Here is a 6,633-nt window from a genome sequence, read left to right on the forward strand (position 1 = left end):
AAGAATAATAAGATTAGAAGAGAATAATGGAGAGAAGAGAAGAGAAAGCAAGAAGAAGAAGAAGAAGAAGAAGTAAAAGAAGAATATGCTCCTATATATAAGGCTTTAAATCTCGAGTAAATAGACATTTTAGCTTAATGTCTACATGTTCCCATGAAATCACATCATGATGCCCCGCAAGAAATTTTCTAAAAGTAGATCAAATTTAATTCCCCGAATGATAAGTTGATTAGCTTGGATACAAGCATGTAATTGACTTTGGTGGATGTCATGGATTCTGACGTGAGCCGTCAGATAATGAGTTGTGCGAGTATTAAACACATGCGAGAAATTATAAAACTTATAATGGAAGGAACTGTGGAATTCAAGGAAAATTGACTAGACATTATGACTTTTCCTGATGAAAGTATTACTCATTTTTTTGAAAGACTGAATGACTTAATGGATGAGTTGAGTCTACAAGGGAGAAAATACCCAAAATTATTAAGAAAAAGTTATTGTTAACTCTAACACCATATGAAGTATAAAGCACCGTCTATCAGAGAGCCTTCTACTTCCTTTCAATGACACTTGAGCAATTGTATGGAAAGTTAATAACTCATAAAATGGAACATGAGCAAAGGAAAATTATCTATGGTGGTCATATAGTTGATACTATTGGTAACCAGAATCGGTGACCGGATTTTTGAAAACCAGAATCCAGCAACCTGTTCTGAAAATAAAACATATTTCTGGGATTGTTTTTATTAAGTATTCTAAAAATTGATTTATATTTTCAAAATTAATTTGGTTAATTATTTTAAAGAATTAATTGAATTACTTTTAAATTCCAAAACTCGTATTCCCTTATATATCATTTAAATATTTTCTCTTCTCTTCTACATCCTGAATAGTTAAATATTTTTAACATATTAAAATATTTGATGTTGGTTATACAAGTATTCCTAACGCTATACTCTTTTATTTATAATAACGTAACCATATTTTGAAAATTTATTTATAATTTTAATTGATGTGAAGTGTATGCAATATTGTTATTATATTCATTTTTCCACAAATGGTTATTCCCTGTTGAAAATGGTTGTTTATTCAAATGATGCCACTTATTTCGTACACAAATAAAACTTCATATGTTCTCTTTTTCGGTTTCTTAAAAGGGAGGTGAACGATAGACTGTCACACCAATGTAATTGGTATTCCATTATTTCAAAACCTTGTTTATGGATTGGATAAACAGATAAGTGTCCTTAGGTGATGGCCCAATGTCATTGTTAGGAATATGTTATGTACTTGATGATAAGTTAAACAAAACACCTTGGTAGATTTAATTTAGTGATCTTGTAGCTTTCAACGGACGATCACTTTAACATCCGTTAAAAGGGTAGCTTATGTATTAATAAGTCTAGTAGCACATTGTTAGGTCAAACAACACTGTAGAAGAGGGTTAAATACAGTGTTTATACAATCAAATCGATTTAACACAAGTATGTAACAAAGGTCATGTATATTGAATAAACTCTATTACAATAAGAACTGTTGTTCTCTCTCAGTGATGAACAAATATCACTAAGAGCTGCTAGGTTACAATGTATGATCTTCTCAATAATGATAACACATCTAGTGTAAACCCTAAGTCTGTGTTTATATAGTACACAGTTACAAGATATATTCTACTTGATATAGAATACAATTCTGTCTCCTAAAATATATCAATCAGATATCTTCTACAATTCTTCCGGTCTTCTAACTCTTTCCATGCATATCTTCTTTTGTTTTAGTCCAGATCTTCTCTCCTGTAAATCAGCCGCATTCCTTATCTGAAAGTCTTCCCGCACTTAAGTTCTGATATGACCTTAAGTTCTGATATTAAGTTCTGACTTCCAGTAAATCCTGATTTCAGTAAGTCCTGATTTGTCCTGTTGTTAAGTTCTGAAAACTAAACACAAATCATATTAGACATGACATCTCAAATATATCTAACAATCTCTCCCAACTTGTAAATTATGCAAAATATACAAGTTAATAGATTTGATGATGTCAAAAATATTTAAGTACAAATGCATTAAGAGTTTAACTAGATAACTAACTACAACTTACAGTCCTTGTAGCTTTTACCAATCTCACTGAGTCAATCTGAATCCAAAATGATTCTTGACAAAGCTTGATATCAGCTTTTCTTATTTATTTCTCAGGACTTGAGATAATGTAGTCTTGACTTGCTTCATCTCTTCATTTTAACTTCCAATCTGGTAGATTGCAGTCCTTAAAGCAGAGACATGGTTTCTTTCTAAACCATCACCCAGTCTTATTACCTTTGGATGAGAAGAATCTTCATTATAGCACAGACATTTCTCATTCAGTAACACTTCAAGCTTAGCAGAATCCTTCTTCATTGGTTTTTCACTTCCATCATCTTCAACAATATTAGAAATGAATTATGTAACCCTTGAACCAAAAATTCTTGCTTTATCTCTTATGGTCTTCAATATGAAATTTGACCATCTCCCGGTAATATCAGACTTTACCTCTAAAAGGTAATGAAAAGTTCTTTCAGTGATTTATTTAGCACATTTGATTCTGACATTTGATATGTCCTTCCATCTTCAAGAAATAGAATCAGATTTTCCTTGACATTGTGCTTGTCATGAACATCTAGTACCACTTGAACAGAGATAACCTTATCAAGGTGTTTCTGTGTAACATCTTCAAGAGGTCTGTCAGTCAACAAAATCTTGTAAGAACTTCAACTCCTGTTTTGATCTTAGCTTCATCATAACCTAGTCCAGCTCTATCTCTTGCTTCTCTAGCTTTCAATCCAACGGTCATGAAATCAGATAATAATTGGCTTTTCTTTGGATCTGATGGTTTGGCATTCTTCCATAGGAGTTTCTTTTTGTCAGCTACTTTCATCTTGTCTAAATTAACTTGAGCTATGTCAGAGGTTGATGTCTTGATGACTTTATCAGAACTTGATATTTCTGTTGTAGCTTGCTGTTTTTCACTCTGAACAACTTGAGCTTTGTTAGAGGTTGTCTTGGATTCTTCAGTAATCTTCCTTCTTTTCAGAGTTTGAACATCTTCATCTTCAATAAGAGTATCATCATGAACTTGAACCATTTTGCACACTGGTTTCATCACAATTTAAGGAATTTTCATCTTCAGTGGCTTGGTTGGTTCATCAACTTTTCATTTCCCTTTATCTTTGGGATCAATCTCAGTCTGTGATCTAGTCTTGGGCTTTGATGCCTCAGTATTAGACTTCTCATTGATCACAATGCCTTTTACCTTAGGCCTTGGAGGTTTCTTTGCAACAGAAGCTTTAGACTTTAGATTTGTCTTTTCAGCTTTATATCTAGCTTCTTACTCCTTGAGATTTTCTAAATACATTCCAGGATTATGCTTCAAAAATAATCTTCTAGCAATTTCCTCATCATGTGTCTGAATTTTGGGATCCTTATAGTAGACTGTAGTCTGCTTCCCCTTTAGCTTCAGAGTTTGCATAAACTTTTGAGAGTCTTGACTTCCACCTTGAATCAGAACATCAGGCTTTGCCATCAGACTTTGCTCATCAGAACTTGATATCAGATTTTGATTATCAACACTTGTTATCAGATGTTAAGTTTGAGCAGCTTCAGAACTTGTCTTCTTTTGAATAGAAGATTTGCTTGCATAAGTTATTAGTTTCCAAGAAGAAACCTTGATTTTGTACTCTTTACCTTGAACTTGACCTCTACCCTTGCTAGGTTTCCCTGGTCATCAGCTTCATCATCTTTCTTCTTTAGTACTTGATCATTAGAGCATTTGGACTTAACTATCTTCTCCCCATTTTTGGCATCTTCAGGTAGCAGGAGAGAAAGAAGAACTTCAACTGAAGATTGGATTTCATCCAATTGAGCTTTTTGAGAAGCTTGATTTTGTAGGACCTCATTAATTTGGGCCTGTTCCTTCTCCTGAACTTTCTCAATTGCTTCAACCTTTTCAGAAATAGGTCTGATAAACCTCTTTTTATCAAGCTTGGTCTTCATATCTAGCTTTTCAGCTTTTTCAAGAAGTTTATCAATCTTTTCATGAGTAGCAGAATGTAGACCTTGAAAATGTTTGGTAGACAGAGCTGTGACTTTGAGTTGTGTCTTGAAATCAGAATTTGTGAGCAACTCATCAGCTTTTCCAATATGGTCTGTCAGTACTTTGGAGCTTGGAATAAAATCAGTTTCATTCCACTTCTTAGTCCACTCAACACCTCTGTGAGTATCTTCCAAAGAAATAGGAGCAGCTTGCTCAACAAACTTCTCAATAAGTGCCTCCTTTACTAGAATGAGAGCTAGAGTATCAACATAATCACTGTCTCCAGTACTGGAAGAAGACTCATCATTCTCTGATAAGACAAGTGTATTTGAGGCAATGGAAGATTCTGGAACTACCTCATCTAAATTCTGATCTTTAGGTTCCTGATCAAGAATTGGTGTGGATGGTATCTCAGCATTTAAGATTGGAGAATGAGTTGGAGATGTCTGAGCTGTTGTAGGAGCTACTAGATAAAGAACAATAGGAATATTCAGATTATGAATATCTATTTCAGAACTTGTTGCTTGTTCTTCAGCATCATTTGTTGCTTTTATTGGAGAGACAGGAGGGGTGAGCACTGTATCAGGAACAGTGTCTTTTGTTTCTGGAAGGGATTCAATGATAATTGGCTCTTTTGAGATGAGAGATTCCTGATCCCCTTCCTCGGCTTCTGCAATATCTTCTGATGGAGGTTTAGCCAAATGCCTCCTAGCCCTCATTTTTTTCAATCTCCTTGATAGTGAAGGAGTTGCTTGAGCATCAGAACTAGCAGTTCTCTTTCTCTTCAAATTACCTGAACCCTCAGCTTCAGCATTTATCTGTTGGGTTGAACCTTCAGCTTCTGTTTCTTTCTGAAAAACCACAGTTTCATCTTCAACAGTCACAGGTTCTGATGCATGAACCTGTTCTTCCTCATCTTCTGATTCATCCCTTAGAATCATCTTTCTTCTCCTTGGTGGAGACTTAGGAACATACTTTGTTCTAGAAGGTTTAGATCTTGATGCTTTAGCAGATGGTTGTTGTTGTGAAGGTTAAGCTGATGGTTGGAAGTAAGTTCTGATGGTAGGTTGAGTTGGTTGAGGTTGAGAGGTGGCTGGTTGTGTAGTTGTTGGAGGTGATGATGGAGGTTGGGTTAGTTGGACATCAGGATATAAGGCAGTATAGGTGGCTGGATCAGAATTTACCAAGACTTGTTTGACAGATGTAGGAATTTGGAGGGGTCTCAAAACAATCTTCTTATTATCAGTAGATAATAAGTCATTAAAGGCTCTCTTAGCAAGTTTAATTGGTTCAATTAACTCACTTCCTAGTTAGGGTGCATCAGAGCAACAAAAACTATAAATAAGCTGACAGAATCTAGCAAAGTAAACTATATTTCTATCTTTTGTCATCATATCCCCAATAAATACTAAAATAGCACTTGCATAATCAAAATGAGTTTGATTAATGAAAGCATACCCGATTTGTTGACTGAGAATTGGGATTACATCAAAATTAGAACATTTGTTGGCAAAGGCCTTTGTGATGCAGTCAAAGAAGAAACTCCATTCCCTCCTTATGTGAGGTCTCTTCAATTGACCCAGCTTTGCCAAAGTCTTTTTATACCCCAGATTGGCCATCATCTGTTGAAGAGCTGGCTCCTCACCTGTTGAACTGTAGACACAGTTTTTGGGCAAATGCAAAGCCTGTCGAACTGTAGCCAAAGTCACTACACGCTCATCCTCCCCTATTGAAAAGATAATACTTGGGGACCCACAAGCACCACCATCATCATACATGCCACTTCTCCAAAACTCCAGCACTTATGCTTGACTTATTTTTTCAGAGTTTAATCATCAGAACTTCCATTAGAACTTGTCCTCAGAATTTATGCATATGACACTTAACTGTTTATCTAAAATAAGTTAATCACCACAGTAATTTTCATCATTCATATGGAGTGATAGTGTGTGCATTAGTAGAATATCAGATAAATATTAAAGTCTGATAAACTTCAGTACATCTTAGAAATAAGGCATAACTAAGAAAAGTGCCTAAAATCTGTCATAAATAATGAAGTCTACTATAGAATGTGTTTATACAAAAGTCCACCTCAACTGTTTGTGCTTATTTTATGCATATTTTGAAATTCCTTTTTACAGTGGCTTCTCAGTGTAAGTGAGTCACATTTGCTATAAGAATTTATGCCATTATCAGAGTATTTCTCCAGTAATCAGAGAATGTGAAAACTCACCAAGAAAAATTTATTTGTTTTTCTAATACATATAACTTAATACCAGTAATGCACTTGGGTCTTCGCTTCCACATATTTACTCTAGATCTCAAAAGAGTACCTGACTTCAATTTTCTTTTCTTTTCTTTTCTATAGATAAGTAAGGTTTATCAAGCATGTGGTTCATCCTTAAGATTTACTGACATTAGAATTTGACAGATGAGAAGCAAGAATCTAGTTTGTGACTTAGTAATAAGATATACAAAGTAAATTTGACTAAGCTCAAAATCAGAATTTCCTAGTGTTAAAGAATTTCCATATAAACAACTAATTCAAACATGGGATTTCTAGTATGT

The sequence above is a fragment of the Apium graveolens genome, chromosome 2 (assembly GCF_009905375.1).
Source record: "Apium graveolens cultivar Ventura chromosome 2, ASM990537v1, whole genome shotgun sequence".
Taxonomy (NCBI): domain Eukaryota; kingdom Viridiplantae; phylum Streptophyta; class Magnoliopsida; order Apiales; family Apiaceae; genus Apium; species Apium graveolens.